Source organism: Watersipora subatra, chromosome 8 (assembly GCF_963576615.1).
Source record: "Watersipora subatra chromosome 8, tzWatSuba1.1, whole genome shotgun sequence".
Classification (NCBI taxonomy): domain Eukaryota; kingdom Metazoa; phylum Bryozoa; class Gymnolaemata; order Cheilostomatida; family Watersiporidae; genus Watersipora; species Watersipora subatra.
In genome coordinates, this window is record NC_088715.1 from 872706 (window position 1) to 895747 (window position 23042).

General features: G+C 38.3%; 1 protein-coding gene and 1 pseudogene across 1 annotated transcript in view; one reads left to right on the forward strand and one right to left on the reverse strand.

The window, feature by feature from the left end:
- LOC137401912 (nestin-like) overlaps positions 1-23042 on the forward strand; it is a 1051237-nt gene that overhangs the window by 796329 nt on the left and 231866 nt on the right. The window lies entirely within an intron of this gene.
- Positions 15170-18099, reverse strand: LOC137401805 (uncharacterized; annotated as a pseudogene).

Consider the following 23042-nt stretch of genomic DNA (forward strand, 5'->3'; position numbering starts at 1 on the left):
TCCTCTCATGTGTGCCACATGCACCATAACTCCAAATCATCAAACAAATAAAAACGAAACATTTGTGGTCTGCTGACTCGCTAGCAAAAGGAACTGAGTGAGATGTGTTCTAAGTCATACCCATGGGAAGCAAACAGATGCTTGATTGTCACAGCCTGCAAAGGTTACCTGTTACCAAGATCTCAGGCTACTGTTGTGATTACTGAACTGGGAAGCCATAGGCCTACCCACTATCAGTTAGGTCTTTATGTATATGAAATACTGTCCATGAGACAGATCATACTACTGCTAGGAAGATACATTAGATCAGAAAAAGACAGCAATAGACATACATTACACCAGGACCAATAGAGATTAGATCAGTACAATACAGTAGACACTCCTACATTGTGAATAATCCATTCCAGGAATGTACATGTTATAGGAATGTTATGTTACCTGAACAGTAAAATACATGTAAATAGCCTAATATGTTCTCAAATATTTCTACATTCACCCTTTTGGTCCTTCTAAAAGGGAAACCAGACATAATGTTTTAATTTAATGACTACCATAACTGCAGTATTATTGGTTCACATTGACAACTTTTCTCCTTTTTAGTATCAATTTCATTTGATTCATTGTGTATGATTATTGTAATTTAACAACAAGTTAAGAGGAGCTCACACCTTGAATGTCGCATTATACAGATTTCTTTTTTGTTTATCTAGACAGGAAGAGATCTATTTTGTAGCGGAAAGGTACTAAATAAGAATTTTGGTTTAAAACAAGGCCTAAAACAAAAATTTATCTTTACTAAACTCAGATTGATCTCTATCCGTCTGTTTATCTATCCATCACCAGAGTTTGAGGTTATGATAAAAGGTAGCTTTTGACATTATTCCATCTCGTGACATTCAGATTGGTAGACCGACGCTGTAACACCTGCACCCATCGGTCGCCTTCAAGTCTTTTTGAATACCCTAGGGCACTTATGTATTCACTTCATCTAACTTTCACGTTTTCATGGAGTCATCCACTCGCGAAAATTTAATGAGCAAAGCTAAACTAACATAACGAACGAGCAAAAACGCGGAATTAAATAGCTTTGTTTATTGATAGTCCAAGAAACAAATGGCAGCAAGCGATCAAATTGCGTTATCGATCTTAGCAACACAATTCTACCTGCGGCTCACAATTACAAACTAGTCCGAAATTGATTTTTTTTTCTTACCGGTGAACCGAACCTGAGGAATCTAATTGTGTTTGTTTCACTGCATTTATTTTCACATCGCTATATTTTCGCACTCTTCAGAGCTGCGAAATTAAACTGCAGCAAAATTTTACTCTTTACGCTAGTCACGAAACTGAATACTAGCGAATTATAAGTGTCTTAGATTAATTGAGTAGTTGCTTATTTTTTGAGTAGTGTCGACACAATACACCTGAAAATCTCTCATGGCAAACTAAACATCCAGGGTAATAGTCTATATAAAATAAGTACCTTTATAAACAATTGGCACTACTCTGCTCCCTAGGGAGAACCCTGCATCTCACTAAGATCTATCAGAATGCTGAGGGATCTGAGACTTCTAAATATGACTTCTATTGCTTGCGTCATGAGGAGCGTGGATATATCGCTGGAGTTCGTCTAAACGCACATGAATCATTCACAGACAGGTGATAACGTGGGCACGATAACGTGGGCACACTCACGAACTGCCAATAAGATTACGTATCATTAGCTTCTTAGGCCTATCTCACTTTTTAGATTGTACACTACGAGAAGACAAGAAAATACGATTACTGTATTTTAACAGTAATAATTTATTATTTTATATAAAGTTTATTTTATAGTAGTTCACCATTCTCAAGATGGTCAACATGTGCCATGTTTGACTCCAAATGTTAGCCTTCAGCTGTTTGTTTGTAATTTTTGTATGTTATGTCATACAGGACTGGAGCACTTTTATTAAATTCATGAACATTTCAATGTTCGTTCTGATGATGTTTCAATTGTAACCAAAATAGCAAAATGTTGCTGCTGTACGTTGGTGAACCTGAATAAGAAGTAAATACCCGCCATGTTGGATTATGGGAGCAACCAATAAATATTCACCTCACAAGCGATAAAGTTGTGATGAGAATGTCTAGTTTTATCGCTCTGCATGAGCTGGCTATATAGAGGATAATAGCTCTATAGAGGATGGTAGAACTAACCTTTAGCAAGACACTCAAAAAATGATCTACAGAGCTTGACCCATAGACATGAACTCTAGCGTTCCACTATATAAAAATGAGCTCTAACATTCCACCATAACAATGACCTCGAGTATGTATACCCATAAAAATGACCTCTAGCATTTCATCAACAACAATGACTTCTAGTGCTCCACCAATAACAATGACTTCTACAATTCAACCAATAGCAATGACCTCTAGCGTTCCACCTATAAAAGTGACCTCTAGCGCTATGTATATAACTATTACCCTAGCGTTCCACCCATAACAATGATCTCTAGTTCTTCACCCATAAATACGACTTCTAGCGCTTTATCCATAACAATAACCTCTACCGCTCAAACCCCTAACAATAACATCTAGCGCTCCACCCATAGCAATGACCTCTAGTGCTCCACTCATAACAATGACCTCTAGTACTCCACCCATAACAATAACCTCTAGTGCTACACCCATAACAATGACCTCTAGTACTCCAACCATAACAATAACCTCTAGCGCTACACCGGTAACAATAACCTCTAGGGCTCCAACCATAACAAAGACCTTTAGTGCTCAACCAATAACGATGAACTCTAGCACTCCACCCATTGCAATGACCTCTAGCGCTCCACCTATAGCAATGACCTCTAGTGCTCTACCCATATCAATAACTTGAATGAGGCCTTGGTTCTGGCATCCACTCTACTAGTTAAAGATGTAGTTGCGTCAAAATTTAAGTTGATCTTAAAAGAAAGCATTTTTTTTTCTCTATCAGTGGATATGTTGTTTGTTGTGTTACGCGATCGCATTGCCAAGATATTTGAAGATTAAAACCGAAAAAATCTGATCGCCATTAAAACGCTCAGGCCACAAAAACGTGCCCAGCCTCGCCAAAAATGATGTCACGCGTTTGGCAACCTGTCTCTATCTCTCGTATTCACATCGGCTATTTGCGATAAAAGTCTAGTCTAACGCGGCTCTAATGGCATATGTCTTATTTTGTATTTGCTCATGTTGGCTAGAATAAAATTTTAAATCCTGCTACAGATGCATTATTATGAATGTTTCAAAGGCCTCAAATAACGAAAATTGAAAATTTGTTCTACTCACTTTCTCCAAATGTTGTGTAAACATTTGGGTACCGACTACCAATTCTACCGGTCTACGGTAATTCTGTTAAGTCACTTTATGTAGAACGCGGTCTTTGTATCAGCAGTTCTGCAGCTACCCATACAAACGATATACAGCCTCCCATAAGCCCCGCCCACATTATGTCGCCTATTACATATTGCCTACGTACTAGTTTCTTACTAGTAGCAATGATATACAGCTGTATACATTGCTGTATATCATTGCTAGTAGTATTCTTACCGAATACTAAATAGGTGAAATAAGCAAGCCACCTCTTTGAAAAGAATATAGACAGGGATAGAGTTTTAAGGATGAGAAGTCTGCTGCAAACTGGATTTGAACTCACATTCTCCAGTTCTGCGGACACCCATATACCATATCCGATTCACTACAATATTCTGCAAATCAAGTTTTGCATTATCTTCAACAATATTATTTTATTATATAATTTTTACAAGCAAAAATATTTTCATCTGGGCATAAAGCTTTTATTAAAAATATTCATCAAGTCGTGGCCACTCACATAGAATTAGCTGATACAATAAGACAAATTCATCTCCTGCAACAAACTCAAACAAAACATCATCCAGCACGCTTTCAAGTCTCGCTTTCTCTTTTATGGCAGTTTCCACACTGACAAAGCTTCTTCGGCTGGTGGGACGACATAAACATTCTGTAATCAGTAAAACAAGTAAATGTAAACAAAGTAGATGCAATAAATATGTCATTCATAGATATGTCATTCTAAAGCGTATCTATTGACAGCTTCCAAATTGGGAGTTGAATAGATTGCGAGTGTAATTTTAAAAACGAATAAACATTTAATAAAGGCACAAGTACGCCAAGCCAACGATTCGAAGCTTTGGTTCTGGAAATTAAAGATTTGCATTGATCAATCGATTTTACCCACTTCCTACGAGTGAAAATAATTTTTAATCATGACTCTAATTTACCAAAGAAAATTCGAAAAAAATATTATAGCTAGGTAAAACGGCAGATAAGCTATGAAACGATGATTGGAGATAGCAAAGAATTATCATTTTATTAATTAGTATATGTATTTATGACTATAAAAAATATTACATTTACTAAAGTATAGAAGACTCTAAGTTAATTTACCTCTATTCTGTCTTCTTCTGCAGCAAAACGCTGCTGACGCCTGTCAGCTTTGGCCATAGGCTGTCTACTCTAATATTTTACTTTAAGTTGCTCAGAAAACTCTGAGTAGTGGTCGCTCGAACTTGAAGCCATTTTAAAACTATGTATAACTTAGTAATTGTTGAAACGCGTTGAATCAGTAACGATTAAAATGAATTCTCTATGATGAGAATCTTCGAGATCACAGACAACGCGTTTTACGGGTGATAACATTTATTACGGCCTATATAAAAATTTCGCACGCATGATTGGCTAACGAATCAACCTCATATTTATCGCTCGTGGTTTCGTTTCAGATAACAAGCTTGTGACGCCACGAAATAGGCACCCGCTGGAACGTGAGCTTTTTGAAAGAGGGCCTCATTCAAACGCATATATCGCTGCACAGGGTTGGTCTACAAAGACAAAAATGGCATCAAATTGTAGCTGATGTTTTAGCCTTTTATGGCTCCTAATTTCATTTTTGACGCAACTACATCTTTCACAGTAGGTTATATAATGATAACAAAAGGCTATTGTATTATTTTTGACCTGTACCATAGTGAGCACATACATGCATAATTATTCGATATTATTTCATGTCCTAACGATTCCAATTTAGAAGAAGTTGTCACCCCGCTGTTAAGTATCAATAATTGCTTAGACAGTTTTGTGTCACACCTCTTTCAATACAACAAATAAATAACATATATTAAAGCTTTATCAATTATTCCCATAAAAACAGGCTGGTATGATACATGAATTGTAAAACATGACAAAAAAATTATTTCTGCAATTTCAATATGACTAATAGTCTAAATTCTCTCATTGGTGAACTTGTTTGCAATTGTTAAATTATTATATTAAAAAATTATAATTTAAACAAATTTTTATTATAAACACCATTTCATTACAACAATAAAACTTTCCAATAGATGTTCAAAGCAAAAGACGTGATAAGATAACTCCGATACAAAAACTGTTAAATACCCATGATATAAAATTGGCTAAGGATGGTTTTGTATCTTATAAGAGTGTTTGTTGCACTCTGAGGTTTGTACATGAGCCATAGATAAAATAACTAGAGTGCTGATCACAAATCACTGAGAGTAGCAGGGAGATGATAACTTCAAGTTTAGGGGTATATGCATGACTAAACAAAGGATTTTCATATAGTTTCCTATCTACCCTCTTTATGGTCCAGGAGTCGTGCACATAGGGCTAGCAATCCGCCTAGCAGTCTTGATTAGATCAACAAAAATGTTTTAAGAAATCAGCCAAACTGTCGTTTGTATTGGTTCAGTTTACAAATGGCTGATCCTCTGTAACAGCCAATCAGATCAGATGGATTGAAGTTCTATTATCTCACACAGAACTAGCTAGCATGTGCTAATAACCAATAAAAATAACGACCGTATTTGTGTACGTAACAACAATTGGTAGGGTAGATTGTTCCACATGCTCCTTTACAAAGCTTTCACGAATAGCTCAAATGTTATCCTATGTTATCCTTTACAAAGGTTGTGAAAAAAACTCAAACAGTGGAGGCTGAACAAGAAAGTCTGACACAATTATATCAAACTGGCACCCAGGCAGCTAGTCTAGTGTGCTGTGAGAAATTATCAGGTGTGATGATAGAGCACAAACAATAATTATCTGTGTAATTGTTCTGATGTTCCAAAGGGTAGTAGTTTGGCCCAAGTATTAGAGAGTCAGTCTACCAAGCTGAATATCAGGAGTTCAAATCTTGTATGATGTAATCTTCTTTTTAATCTTAACCTGTGGCTATGGATGGATGGACAAGATTACCAATACATAGATCTAGACTCACCTAAGGTGTATGTATGGATGATCCATAGCAGTAATAGTAGAAATCAAGGTGAATACAACCAGATGTAGAGAAGAGATGAGACATTTTTACAAATACCCTCATGTACCTATAAATAATAAACATAGGAAATCACTGCACCGTCATAGCTCTGAGAAATTCAAAAGAATAATTTACGAAACAACATTGATACATTTTTATTAACACGCAATGAATTCAACACACAGAATCAGCTATGTAAGGGAGCAAGGGAGTTTGACTATAGAAAACCTGCAGTGCGTCTTCATGATTATGTTGCAATCAATTTTTCTATAATAACATTGGAGGCCTTCTCAATCACTAGTGTTACATACCATCAATTTTTGACAGATTTTTTATCTTCGTACCGCATGAATGGTTTGAAAAGTGGCATATTTAATTCTTCGAAGCGATTCAAACCTCCGATTCAAGGAGGGATATTTTTAAAAACATCGTATCAACAACGACGTACTGCGTATGATGTAAACATCGATATTCGTATTATTGCACAAATCTTTGCGACCGGAGGTTGGAGTTTCATCATCTTCATCGATGACAGCCTTACAGCATCCCTACGCAGCTCTGTTTTTAACGTGTGTGTTCTAAAAACATTTTAAAACATAATTATTTTAAAATGTTAAACTACAAACATTTTATAAATATTTAAAAATGCCAAAAGTTGTAGGAAGTTTTTCTTTCAAATTCAGAGTTATTTTCTAAAATGGTGAACTCTCTGTTCTCAGACGAGTTAGTCATCGCTAAACTCAACAATGGTTGTATTAAGCTTTTCGTTAACGATAAATTGTTATTGTGAATTGAAAGGGGAAGATTTACATTTGACCTTGAATGCATTTTAATAGTGTCAGCTGTAAGTAATCATTGTGAATTAACTGTGTTTTACATCTCAGCTGAATAGATAGTGTCAGGTGCGATGTAAAACATGCGGCCCTCTGTAGCTAAAAGCGCAACAGGCTTATATAGAAAACGTGGAAAATTTTGTTGTAGCGTGTGAACTCGTCAGCTACAAACAATTGGGAGTTGTGTGACCACTATTGCAAATCATGTAAGTTCGTCCTCCTTATTCTACAATCAAAACCAGCATTTTGAAGCTCAAAAATGCTAGCATGTAATGTTAGTGATTGTGTCTGGCGACTTCTCAAGGTGTCAGACACAATCCAGCCTTCTCAAGCCAGTTACAGCGCCTTTCGCGGCGGTATCTATCTCTATTGGTTACTGGCTAATTAAGTCATTTGGCATGTTGCAATTGACCTCAATTGGTCAATTGGCGTTCTTCCAAAGGATTCCAAGTTTATTCCACTCTAAATGCATCTCCAAAGGTTGGCTACAGAAAAGACATATTTTGTCTGGCGTGTAGCAATGCCTTTAAGCATACAGGAAATATTGAACCTTATAAAGATATGAATTAGGTAACATACAGTACATCCACTCATTTCCTAGCCTTAGTATACAAACATCATATACACTAAATACCAATCAATATCAGCTAATAAAATAGCCAATAGTTACTATCCACATGGCAGAGGGGAGTTACTAGCACAAGTAGTACCAGTGCTACTGGCCTCCTAGCTGCAACCTCAAGTACTTTACTATCTGGTATCGAGTACACTGGTCTTCTCTAGGTTCATGGTACACAGGCTAAACTGGAGGAGTTGGTTAAAAATTAACAGTTGGTGATTGATTAATAAAAGTTATACATTCTAATAGAATAGTTAGTAGTAGGTAGACTATGGTGACTATTATAAATACTGTCATATCTCAGCATACGAGTGTCCACAATATAAGCAATATATATAATACACGATATACGCGATATAAGCCACAAGCATGTGAAAGGGTGGTCGAAGTGACCACAAGGTGCCCTAGAATATGAGAGGCACCTTTAGAGAACGGCATCACTCTGTCTATTTTTTCCGATGAGTTTAAGAAAGTTTTTTGAACAAACTGGCTAAAAGTGATGCAAAAAGTGTCAAACTGGACAAACGTCATACGAGCAGCACATCTATACATGTGAACAGCACATCTATACGTGTGAACATTACATATATGTATATGATCAGTACATCTGTACAAATGAGCAAGAAAATTTTAGATACGGAATATCTGTACATATGTACTGCTAGACAGTACATATGTACAGCAAAAGTATACATATGAACAGCAAAAGCGTACATATGAACAGCAAAAGTATACATATTAACAACATATATGTACTTATGAACAGCATGTCTATACATATGACCAGCTTGTCTATACATATGACCACCATGTCTATACATATGAACAGCGTGTATATACATATGAACCACATGTCTATACGTATTAACAGCATATATATATATACATATGAACAGCATGTCTATACATATTAACAACATACCTATATGTTTGAACAGTATATATTTAAATGAAAACGGTAGCACGGCAAATATGAACAGCTTGTCTGTACAAACAGCTTGTCTGCACAAACAGCTTGTCTGTACAAACAGCTTGTCTGTACAAACAGCTTGTCTGCACAAACAGCTTGTCTGCACAAACAGCTTGTCTGTACAAACAGCTTGTCTGTACAAACAGCTTGTCTGTACAAACAGCTTGTCTGTACAAACAGCTTGTCTGTACAAACAGCTTGTCTGTACAAACAGCTTGTCTGTACAAACAGCTTGTCTGTACAAACAGCTTGTCTGTACAAACAGCTTGTCTGTACAAACAGCTTGTCTGTACAAACAGCTTGTCTGTACAAACAGCTTGTCTGTACAAACAGCTTGTCTGTACAAACAGCTTGTCTGTACAAACAGCTTGTCTGTACAAACAGCTTGTCTGTACAAACAGCTTGTCTGTACAAACAGCTTGTCTGTACAAACAGCTTGTCTGTACAAACAGCTTGTCTGTACAAACAGCTTGTCTGTACAAACAGCTTGTCTGTACAAACAGCTTGTCTGTACAAACAGCTTGTCTGTACAAACAGCTTGTCTGTACAAACAGCTTGTCTGTACAAACAGCTTGTCTGTACAAACAGCTTGTCTGTACAAACAGCTTGTCTGTACAAACAGCTTGTCTGTACAAACAGCTTGTCTGTACAAACAGCTTGTCTGTACAAACAGCTTGTCTGTACAAACAGCTTGTCTGTACAAACAGCTTGTCTGTACAAACACCTTGTCTGTACAAACAGCTTGTCTGTACAAACAGCTTGTCGGTACAAACAGCTTGTCTGTACAAACAGCTTGTCTGTACAAACAGCTTGTCTGTACAAACAGCTTGTCTGTACAAACAGCTTGTCTGTACAAACAGCTTGTCGGTACAAACAGCTTGTCGGTACAAACAGCTTGTCTGTACAAACAGCTTGTCTGTACAAACAGCTTGTCTGTACAAACAGCTTGTCTGTACAAACAGCTTGTCTGTACAAACAGCTTGTCTGTACAAACAGCTTGTCTGTACAAACAGCTTGTCTGTACAAACAGCTTGTCTGTACAAACAGCTTGTCTGTACAAACAGCTTGTCTGTACAAACAGCTTGTCTGTACAAACAGCTTGTCTGTACAAACAGCTTGTCTGTACAAACAGCTTGTCTGTACAAACAGCTTGTCTGTACAAACAGCTTGTCTGTACAAACAGCTTGTCTGCACAAACAGCTTGTCTGTACAAACAGCCTGTCTGCACAAACAGCTTGTCTGTACAAACAGCTTGTCTGTACAAACAGCTTGTCTGTACAAACAGCTTGTCTGTACAAACAGCTTGTCTCTACAAACAGCTTGTCTGTACAAACAGCTTGTCTGTACAAACAGCTTGTCTGTACAAACAGCTTGTCTGTACAAACAGCTTGTCTGTACAAACAGCTTGTCTGTACAAACAGCTTGTCTGTACAAACAGCTTGTCTGTACAAACAGCTTGTCTGTACAAACAGCTTGTCTGTACAAACAGCTTGTCTGTACAAACAGCTTGTCTGTACAAACAGCTTGTCTGTACAAACAGCTTGTCTGTACAAACAGCTTGTCTGTACAAACAGCTTGTCTGTAAAAACAGCTGGTCTGTACAAACAGCTTGTCTGTACAAACAGCTTGTCTGTACAAACAGCTTGTCTGTACAAACAGCTGGTCTGTACAAACAGCTGGTCTGTACAAACAGCTTGTCTGTACAAACAGCTTGTCTGTACAAACAGCTTGTCTGTACAAACAGCTGGTCTGTACAAACAGCTTGTCTGTACAAACAGCTTGTCTGTACAAATGTTGTTTGTCTGTACAAACAGCTTGTCTGTACAAACAGCTTGTCTGTACAAACAGCTTGTCTGTACAAACAGCTTGTCTGTACAAACAGCTTGTCTGTACAAACAGCTTGTCTGTACAAACAGCTTGTCTGTACAAACAGCTTGTCTGTACAAACAGCTTGTCTGTACAAACAGCTTGTCTGTACAAACAGCTTGTCTGTACAAACAGCTTGTCTGTACAAACAGCTTGTCTGTACAAACAGCTTGTCTGTACAAACAGCTTGTCTGTAACCTTCGAATAAACTTAAAGAGAAATCAGCAAAATTTATTTTGGTTAGAACACACGATAGAAAAATATATTTTTTCTTCTGAGCATTTTAACAGCCATCAAGTTTTGCCAATTTTAATCTGAAAACATCCTGACAATCATATCACCTAAAACTCCAAATTATTTAGAAGGCAGATTATGGCATTTGAAAGGGTAAAAAGCTGTTGAGCCAGATGTGATGAGTTCAAATCCCATACGCTGCAATGTTTGTTCACAACCTGCAACCGTGGTTGCAGGGAGACGGACACGGCTCTGTTCCTAGTAAAAAAGATTACTATCTATATTAATATAGTACCCAGTATTATATTAACAAACCCCACTTTTTCATTAAGAGTGTGTCCGTTGGTCTGCACAAACACCATGCGTTTCCTTGTTTTCCACACTCGAAAGCACATATATTATGATTATGAAGTTTGACTGATTTCAGCCAAACTTTGTATGTATATGCTCCATGCCTTCCGATATATTGCAAGTATATTTAGTCTCATAACCCTGAGTCATTGTTAGTGAGCCAGTTATTAAGTGAGCATCTCAGACTTTATATTTTCTATTGTTTGCTTAAATACTTTTGAAAACAGTTCATTACTTACCTGACTGGTTATCTGAAGGAATGATATCATGCCTCTTTACCACATGTGTTGCATTTTCAGGGCTGCTATAGAGAACCTGTAGAAAGATGTCACCAAGATTGTCAACTATAGTACCAAAAGTCATCATCGGAGTATTTGGCTAAGCACCTGTGTCTGATATTTAGCTTCTTGGCAATAGATGCAGTTCATCTTTACATTATCTATAAAAGTATTGGTTGTTGTCCGTCTGTTCACTTTTTTTCACAACCCAATCTTTATTCTTTGATTATTGTTTTGACTATTATTTATTCAACTCTCTCTTTTTCACCCCCTCCTCCCCCTCTCCTCTCTGACTCTCTCCCGCTTTTCCGCTCCCCTTCTCTCCGGCTCCCACTCTCTCTTCGGCTCCCTCTCCCTCATTCCCCTTCCCGCTCCTTCTCTCCCGCTTACTCCCTCGATCTTTCTCCCACTCATTCTCTCTCCCTCTTCTTTCCCTTCCTCTACTTTCCACTCTCTGTTCCTCATTTCTCTCTACTTTTCCGTCTTTCTCTCATTTCCTCTCTCCTGCACACTCTCTCTCTCTTCATCTCTCTCTCTCTCTCTCTCTCTCTCTGCCACACTTTCTCCCTCAACTGTTTATTTATAGAAAACTAAGCCCTATCATAGAAAAGACAATTACCAGATAGGAAAAGGCAAGACAACTGCAGCTAGAGCATAGAGTGTATAGTGTGACCGCAGTGTAAAAATACTACTGAATGAAAACTCTCATGAAGGTCGGCTAGCTCATTACAAAGTCTTGGAACTATTGTAAGACCTCCTAATAGTAGTTACAGCTATGAACCACTCTTTGCTATTGGCTAGCTTTACTGTAAAACCTCATACAATTGGTTCAAATTATTACAAGACCTCATACCATTAGTAAACTCTATCACTTGGATCAAGTTGTTCTTTAGCTTCAAGTGTTCATCTTTAGTCACAGCAGCTTGGAATCCTGCTTTTACCAGCTGTAACTGTAACAGATCACAGGCTACAGCTGTACTTGTAACATAATAATAACTGATAATAATAATAAAATGAAAACATAGCCGTTGATTCACTTATCCCCAAAGTTTCTTTCCCAACAATTAGTGCTTTACTATATCCCGTTGTAGGACATTATATTTCTTGTAAAGGTATTTTGATGTAGGTAATTCACTTGTTTTGACATTTAGTGTCCTGTTCTGTCTTGTTTGTCTTATGAAAAAAAAATAAAAATTTCAATGAATACAATATATTTATTTTTTTCACCATCATTAAACCTTGTCAATTATCCCACAACCAAACACGAGCAAAGCAAATGTTTGGGAGCTTAATGATAAATGCATATGCGCACACAACTCCCGAAACTATCCGTCCACGGCCGTTATCAAACCCTTGTACAATAATCCCATCAAAAATATTAACCATTTTTGTGTAGAGTCGTACAAGTATAATAATTAATAATGATACCAAACATGTATAAACATATTTAAATATGTTACTAAGTATTTGAAAAGTTTCTGCAATATCCTAAAACTGACCCATCTGATCGGATTATACATAAATAGACAGATTAGTTTGGCCTAAAATCGTGATAAAAACTTGACAAGCTTTTTTTAATCAAAATCAAGACCGGCCAACAAAACGCTGATAAGGCCATGAGTAGGACCATGAAGTTGTGCGCATTTCACAAGAAAGACGTGCACATTTCACCAGTCTATGGCATTGTCCAATTGTCAAAGGTTTCTGTAATCAACGTAGAAGTACTGAAAAGTAATCGCTCCTTTTTTGCTGATTATACCGGACTCTGAAATTTTGGACACTTATAAACACTATGTTTCCATGATGCGCAGTGCTTCGGAGTTGCGCTGTCTCCGAATCATGGAAACGGCGTCTTCGCACTGAAATCACTGCGCACTGATCAGTGCGAAGCCAGTGCAAATTCGCAGCAAGGAAACAGCGACTGCGCAGTGGCTGCGCATAGCTCTCATGCCATGGAGACGGATTCTTCGAGGGCCATAAACTAGTACAAAGGTTGTCATGCTAATCTTGTTTTTTTTACTATTCTTCCGATCTTCTTTCACCTAAATTTAATTATGGTCTGCATACACGAGGATAATGAGGTGATTACTTTCCTGGACTTTGTTATCGAAGCCAACACTTTTCGAAAAATAGGTGGCAAGTCCTAAATTAACGTTTAAATAATATATTACTTAAAAATACTTATTAAAAATATATTACTATGTAAAAAGTGTGTTAAGGTTTGTAGAACCTTGTAAATGTGTATTGTAAATAAAAATATAATGACAACAGAATCATAAAAAGACCGTTTATGACGTTCGGTAACCGTGATCGATTCTATTTCTCCATCAGGCAATTCGATTTATACAATTTCTCTTCTCTGGCTAATTTGCGGTATTTGCTGAAAACCACTGCACAGCATGGAAACGTACAATCCCCTCGACTTCGGAGGGGGCTGCTTAGCAGTACTGCGCACCATGGAAACGTAGTGAATGAGTACTTCGGTATGCCAATTGATGTCCAAAGCAGTGAAAGTAAAGTAAATGACGATGATATTTTTCTAACGATTCTTATAAGATTATTACAATATTTAATTATAAGAATAACTATTTGGTTTTATAGGATTATTATAAGATTTAATTGTAAGAACATCCTTTTGAATTTACAAGGTCAAATTAGGCCCATAGTGACCGATGGTATGCAATATGTTACTGTTATTATTATTCTAAAGATTTTGTTGATGATATTGCGGCTGTGGCCAATATTGCGGCACTGCTAAGCCGTTTTCATTATCTGCAAAATTAGGTAATAGGCCTACATTTTCTTATATATATATATTTATTTCTGTGATAACCAGCTAAAATCTGTTTAGATTTTCGAATTCAGCATAATTTTATAGATATAAATACAGAAATCTAGATGAATATCACAACTTCTTGGTATTGGTTGATATGACCAATGATATACAGCCCCCAGTCTGTGTATATTACACAGCAGCTTGCCATTTTACATCTAATATTGCATTTCTCCCTTTGCAGGGGAGAGGTATAAACATATAACATTTTCCTTTCATCATTGTTGTTTGTTGTACATAATAACTCCCAGTACATTACAGCTACCATTGCAGTTCTCTTATTGCATTGCAGTGCCATTCAACTGCTAATATTGCATTTCTCAACCTGCAGTACCCTTTCTTTTTCAATTATCACTTTGGTGTGGGCTTTACGACAGGAGAATGTCTATGTCACAAAGTGGTGATGCAATGTGACAGGTTCGATATATCTGGTGTTGTGATTGTATCCTGATGTCTGCACAAGGCTAAGAGTTGAGACGTCTGGGTGTAATATTGCGGCTAACTATGTATAAGTAATAATATGCAGGAGATTGCTGTGAGTGTATGATATAATCCTTTATTGCTGACTTGTAGCCATGCACGCTGTAAACTGAATTCTTCATTCTCATGAACTGCTGCAGTCAGGCTATTTATACCTCCTTACAATTATTCTAGAAACTTCCAGAAAATCCATTCAGGAAAAATCTAGTAATAGAACAATGCTTCTAAATTTATGATCATGACTCATCAGCGTATTGCGCAATAGCTATTGTCCTGCTATAACATTGTTTATGATACTATATACAGCACTCAGAATCTGTGACAACTCCCCATTCAAGAGGAAATTTATCGTCAAATTTCCAGCATTAAGATTCTGAGTCTATTCTGCTCATGTAGTCCGCTCCGACGTTGTCTTTCCCTTTGATCGATTCCACCGTCATGCGATAATCCTGTAGATATAGTGCCCATCTCATCACTCTGCTGTTTTCATACTTTGCTCGATTGATGTAGGTTAGTGGTTGGTGATCCGTTTGTAGTATGAACTCCACACCGTAGAGATATGGTAGATATTTCTTTACAGCCCATACAATTGCCAGGCACTCTTTCTCTATTGTTGAGTAATTCCTTTCCCGGTCCAGTAGTTTTCTGCTAGCATAGCTGACAGGAAATAGCTTTCCATCATGTTCTTGTAGTAGTACAGCTCCGAGTCCAGTGTCCGACGCGTCAGTCCTTAGGGTGAACTGCTTCGTTATGTCGGGTAGTTTCAGAACTGGTTTCTCGGTTATGGTCGCTCTTAATTTCCGGTATGCCTTCTCTTGCGCATCTGTCCAGATAGCTTTATTAGGTTGTCTTTTTTTAGTCAAGTCCGATAGAGGACTTGCTATCGCCGCGTAATTTGGGACAAACTCTCGGTAGTATCCCGTCAATCCTAGAAACGACCGTACTTGAGTCTTGGTTAGAGGCCTTGGAGCTTCAGTAATTTTCTCCACATTGTCTTCCATCGGTTTCAGTTCTCCCCGATCGACCTTGTGACCTAGGAACTCTATAGATGTTCCAACGAGGTAGCATTTCGTCGGTTTGATTGTGAGCTGTGCCTTGGCCAAACGAGTGAAGAGTTCACTCAGTGTGTCCAAGTGATCCTCCCATTTGGCGGTGTGTACGATGATGTCATCGATGTAGTTGTCTACTCCTGGTAAATCCTTTAATAGCTTCTTCATGCCACGTACAAATGTTGCTCCAGAGTTGACCATCCCAAACGGCATCCTGATGAACTCGTACTGTCCATCTGGAGTGACAAATGCAGTCTTCGGTATGTCATTCTCCTCTACGGGAATTTGCCAGTAGCCCTTAGTTAGATCTACCTTCGAGAAGTAGTGATCGCCGCTCATCTTTTGAAAGAGATCACTTGCTGTTGTCATTGGCTCTGGATCGAACACTGTTATTTTGTTCAAGTTCCGGTAGTCAGCACATAGTCGATTGGATCCATCAGGCTTTTTCACAAGTACGACTGGTGATGCATATGGAGAGTTTGATTCTCTGATGATCCCTGTGTTCAGCATATCTTTTATATCGTTTCTAAGTGATTCTCTCCCTGCATAAGGTAATGTGTAGGGTTTGGATTTGATGGCCTTGTTACTGGTTAGAGTAATCGGATGCTTGATGAGATTGCAGTTTCCCGGTCTGTCTGTGAATATATCTGTGTAGTCCTTGACGATGTCCGCGATCTGCTTTCTCTGCTCATCAGATATATTTTCTCCCATCTTCAGATCTTTCACAGTTCCGACTGACTTTCCCGAATACAACTCTGCCAGTGTGCCTTCCTCTTCTTCTACTTCTCCGATACCAGCTACCTCAGTTATTTCCTTTTCACTATCTCTCACGTAGTATTTCTTCAGCAGGTTAGCGTGGTAGGTTCGGCTTTTACCTTTGACCTGAACTCGGTATGCGTTTATCCCGACCTTCTCTTCTACGTTGTATGGTCCCTGCCAGTGCATTAGTAACTTGTTGTGGTTAGTAGGAAGCAGGATGAGAATTTTGTCACCTTCTTGAAATTCCCTTTTCATTGCCTTCTTGTCGAAGTAATGCTTGTACCTCTGCTTATTTCCTTCTAGGGCTTTCTGGGCCAACTCCATCGTATCTTCCAGCTTAGCACGCAGATCAAACACATGTTGGTAGCTACTCTTGGTCTCTCCATCGGCATCATCCTGTGTCCATAGCTGTCGTAGAATATCCATCGGTCCTCGTACTGTCCTTCCGTACAACAGCTCGAATGGTGAGAATCCAGTAGATTCCTGTGGGACCTCTCTGTAGGCAAATAGTGCCGGGTTTATGTATCTGTGCCACTGCCTTGGCTCCTGATAGCATAACTTTTTCAGCATTGACTTCAGTGTGCCATTGAATCGCTCCACCAGTCCATTAGCCATAGCATGGTAGGGAGTTGTCGGCATCTGTTTCATGCCGAGAAGTCTGGCGAACTCCTCCATGTACTCAGATATGAATTGGGTCCCTCGATCACTGATTACTTCTTCAGGTATTCCAACTCGACTGTAAATGTCGATTAGAGCTTCAGCCACTGCCTCTGAGCTTATCTCTTTCAGTGGAACAGCCTCGGGATATCGAGTAGCGTAGTCCACCAGAGTTAGTATATATCTATGCCCTTTTTCACTCGGAGGGTTAATCGGTCCAATCAAGTCGACAGCGCAGCGCTTGAATGGAGTCTCAATTAGTGGAGTCCGCTGTAGGGGAACCTTCTGTACTGAACCTTTTTTACAGTGCGTTGACAGATGTCGCAGGATCGACAGAATCTCGTAACCTCATCATGTAGACCCGGCCAGAAAAAGTTGGTTAGGATTCGATCAGTAGTTTTACGGATTCCCAGATGTCCACTCAATAAAGAATCGTGGGCGTGTCTCATCACAGCGACACATAGAGTTTTCGGTACAACTACTTGTTTTATCGGCTGCCTGCTGTTATACCCTGGGTGATAATATTCACGATAAAGGATGTCCTTCTTCACCATGAACCTGGTTTGTTGTTTGCCTTTCGTTATTGCTTCTGTAGTGTCATACAGCCTCTTTAGAGAATCATCTTCTCTGTGTGACTTGATGAGGTCTTCTCTGTTTACTTCGATATTTTATTTGCTGACAACTGATAATGGTTTTTCTCCTCGTTTGTTTTTTATAGCTTGTGCGCGCGTAACCGCAGAACACTCTCGATCCTGTTCTGGTAGTGGATCACATGGGGATCGAGCGCCTGAAATATTTCCAAGCATTAGATCGTGAATGGGTGTCTCCATAACCATCGCCGTTACATCTCCCTGATAGAATGGTGTATTGATGCTGATTTTGGCAAATGGCAGTTTTCTAGCAGTGTTATCTGCCATTCGTAGATATCCTTCCTCTCCTGTGTACTGATCAGCTTTTACCAGTGATTTCTTGACCACTACTGTGGTGCATCCAGTATCTCTAATCATCTCCACCTGCTTACCATTTACATAACCTCCAACCAAGTTTACTCCATTCTCCATTTTACCAACTTTACCTTTACAACATGCTACTTGTACGTAACGCTTCCCACTTAGCCTAACTTCATCCGTATTCTGTCCTTCTGGATTTGTCTCCCCTTCAGCCACACCCGCCTTGTGCGTGGGTGTCTTGAGTCTTCGACATTCGGCTAAGTTATGGTTATTCATCTTGCAGTGTGCGCAGTACTTTTGAGGCTTCTTATTACACCGATTTGCATTATGCCCCTTTTCGTTATAACTGTGGCCGGTGATGGTTGTCTCATTTGGAGTTGTCTTCCTTATGAATGACATCTTGTGACCATGAGCTGTCAGGTATTGGTCAGCAGCTTCAGCCAACTCGTCACAGCTGTCAAATTTCATCTCCTTTAGATGTACAGCGAGATCCGTAGGACACGCCGCTATGAATTGTTCTCGCAAGTTGAGTTCTTTCAGGTCTTTGCAGTTCGATAGCTCCACCCACTTGTCAATGTAGGTACTGAGTCGAACTAAAAATTGTTGTGGTGTTTCGTCGTGCTCGGCTTTACTCTCTCTGAATCGCTTTCTGTAGCCTTCTTCCGTGAGATTGTAGCGTTTTAACAAAGCTTCCTTCACCTGATCGTAGTCTTTCCTATTCTCTGCCGCCATTCTAGTGTAAGTCTCTGTAGCCTTACCTTTGAGATATTGGCTCAAATGGAATGACCATTCAGCTTTATCCCACTGATAGTTTTCAGCTATCCATTCAAATCGCTGCAGGTAACTATCCATGTCATCTGTTTTCTCATCAAACACTGGTAGTTTCGGTTTAGGTTTATTGCTAACCCACTCTAGTCCTGTACTCTCATTTTTGGAGTCATCCCTCCTAATAGTCTCCACTTCCAGTTTTTTCATCTCGAGCTCTAACCTCTTTTCTTCTATCTCTTTTTGCATCTCCAACTCTCTTGCTTGTTTAAGGCTGTCTATCTCCATTTGCTTCATCTGGAGTTGTCTGTCCTCAGCTTCGGCTTCTTTTTTGGCTTCTCGTTCCATCCGTCTCTCCTCGCGTTCAATCTCTGCTGCGAACTTTGGTTCGTTCTCTTCAATGAATTTGGCTAGCTCAGCATCCTTTAATCCAAGTTTCTCACCCATATCCATTGCCCTCTGCATACTGCTCATACTAGTCTCCGCCATTACTGACTGTCTTTTGGTACTCTTTATGTCTTGCGTGAGTTAGACTGATATAATCCTGATCAACGGTAGATATTCTCGGAGCAGCCCCCAAGTTGTCACAAAGTGGTGATGCAATGTGACAGGTTCGAGATATCTGGTGTTGTGATTGTATCCTGATGTCTGCACAAGGCTAAGAGTTAAGACGTCCGGGTGTAGTATTGCGGCTAACTATGTATAAGTAATAATATGCAGAAGATTGCTGTGAGAGTATGATATAATCCTTTATTGCTGACTTGTAGACATGCAGGCTGTAAACTGAATTCTTCATTCCTTTGAACTGCTGCAGTCAGGCTATTTATACCTCCTTACAATTATTCTAGAAACTTCCAGAAAATCCATTCAGGAAAAATCTAGTAATAGAACAATGCTTCTAAATTTATGATCATGACTCATCAGCGTATTGCGCAATAGCTATTGTCCTGCTATAACATTGTTTATGATACTATATACAGCACTCAGAATCTGTGACAGTCTAGTAGGCCTATATAAATTAAATTAAAAAAAATAAGCATAACAAAATATGAATACAAATTATTCTTGCCTCAACTAGAGCTGTTAAAATAATTGGTTAATTTAAATCCTTAGCCAATCCCTACGAACTATTTTATTAGGTTTACTCTATTCACTTGGTTGTGCAATCTGCTCTTTTTAGACTGTTCAAAAGTGGTATTCAAACAAAATTATTCAAAACCTAGAGCAACCAACTAGGCTTACAATGATGAAGCAATGTTTCTTTTTTATGGTACTTGGGATTCTCCAATTCCAATCTAATTAGTTTGGGCTGTCATCGTACAATTAAACTTATGCTTACTTACAGTTGAGCCTAAACTTGTGTATAGTTATATTTATACAAATTGATGCCAGTTAAAAAAATCAGTACATTTTAACTACCTGCCTTCATAACTTGTGATAGTGTTCTTCATAGTTGGTTCGCAATGGAAACGCGTGGCAAATATTTAGAAGTTTCAACGCTGCCGCCAGCGCATTAATCATCAAAAGCTCAAATGGAGTCGCTTATAATAGTTTATTTGTTGAGAACTCGTTCGAAAAAATAATACAGGACGTACACATGTATTGGCTGATCATTATAATAGACCATTTTCTTCGGGTACTTTTTCAGAACATAAACGTAACTCTCACTAGAGAACTGTCACCCTCCTCCTACCGGTATACGGTAGACAATGCTACTGATGGAATAATGTGACTCAAAACCTATCAGAAATTTTATTACCTAACTGCTTGGAACTTGTCATAGTAAACCCTAGATATGCGAATAATCAAAACAAGTGAGGCCTATAGTTAGCATGACGCAACGTCATGGTGATGTGCAAAGCGAATCAGCTGATCTATTAACTTCTTTTGACTTAGCACTAAAAACTGCTCAATTTTTCCATAATTTTTGCATCTTAGACTGCATATTTTATGGAAAATATGTAAATCTTATATACAGTAATACTTCAACTTACGATTGCCCTAACGTATAAGAAACTTGAGATACGAGTCAGCTTTCAAACAAGTTTTAGCACCAACATACGAGCCATGTTTGAGATACAAGCACATGAGTCAGTTGCCAAGTATGTCGGAGGTGTTTTATGAGAACAGCATCACTCTGTATTTTTCAACTGCTCAGATTATACTTTTGTACCATGTTTTTTCTGCGCGATTTTCAGTGCTGAATTATGGGAATTAAAAGTACCGTGTGTAGACCGCAAGTTTTCCAGTAAAAGGATAGATAATGCAAAGAAAAAGTGAAAGATAACAATTGATATTAAACGGAAAAATATTGAAAAATATGCAAAATATGTATGCGTGATTGAGCTAGCTCAGCAATATGACAGAAATACATCAACAATTATCAAACACAAAGATTATATTCAATGCATTTAGTTTGCAAAAGGACTAACCATAGTTTCTAAACGACGCAGCGATCTTCACGACCACTGATGGAGAGATTGCTCAGGCTTTGAATAAAATACAAACAATTGGCCGGTGACGGCGTAACTGAAATGATGATACGTAAAAAGGCCGGTGCTATCTATCAAGACTATAAAAAATAGACATTCGAACAAGTTGGCTAGTGGTCGTGCATTAATCCTTGGTGATGACACCTGTGTTCGTCCTGATCGCAACATGTTGAAAGGGCGACAAAGGCAAACGTCCTTAGATACAGTAGGTTTCTCTTAAAACAGCCGGCTGGTCGTGAGAGCGAAACAAAATTAGCTAACCAGCGAGAAACTTAAAACTATGAACACCGAAGAAATTTTAATTACGTTAAGTTAAAGATTAAAGTTTGCTTTTAGGTTTGCTTTTAAGTTTGTCTTTTAAGACTTGGATAAAATCCAAATTTATCAAAGTCAGCTGTTGTAATGAAGGATAACTTATCTCTCCCTCCCTGGCAAATGCTAGCGTTAGCTGCTATTGTATGTATTTAATTTTACATTTTAATTAATCACATTTCCTGGCATTATTTTTTATTTGTTGCTTTTTGAAAGCATGTGGTAAGTTAGGACAATAACCAACATGTTCTTTCTGTTACAATATATTGTTTTGAGTGTTTATTTGCATTTTTAAAGTATGGAAACCAATCAATATATATTTAATTGTTCTGTATATTAATAAATTGCACCAACATGCGAGTAAATTGACATACATGCTCATTCTCTGAACGCATTAAGCTCGTAAGTCGAAGTATGACTGTAATTACTTTGGAAGAGAAAGGCAAGAATCTTACACACATGGTAATGAATAATACCAATGATTTAGAAGCTTCTATATCATTGATAATACAAAGAGTGACCATATAGAAATTAAACTAATAACAAACTAATGAGTCAAATGAGATTTAGAAGCAGTTACGCTGGACCACTGTATTAAATACCCATTAGACATGACTGAAAATAACTAGACGAGATAGTTTTTGTCTAAGGTTGGTTGAACTAGATTCCTGCTTTGAAGCGGCATAGTGTATTCTGATTTTAGTATAGCGATTTACTATAGTTTTGAGTGGACTGTTGGCATGCACTGTACATGTAGAACCTTGATAGAGGTTATGTAATAAGACATATATGTTATTGTCTGTGATGTTACTTGTTTAAAAGCTCTCTGTGTGATACCATAGCTCTCCATGTGTGAACGTAAGCACTTTTCTGCAGCAATACATATTCGGCCTATCAATCTGGTCACCAATCCTCCTCTGTTTTTAACTGAGATTAGGGTTATGTCATCACTATTTCATGTTCCTATTACTTCTACATTGGTCAAGAACTTGATACACTCACCACATTTGAGTTAAAAAACAATCCTCATCACCGAACACCTCATCTTCACCTTCCTCAACTTTTGCCTCTTCTTTCTTTTTCTTTCTAGCCAGAGAATGTAGCAGGAGTTGGCCGGTTTTTTCAGCCCTGCTCACATCCAGATCAATACAGTTAACATTGGGATGTGGTGTGATGTCTGCTATTATGAACAGTGCTCGAATTGCAGATCTAAAGCACTGCACATCCGGGTTATTGTTATAGTCACCCTTAATT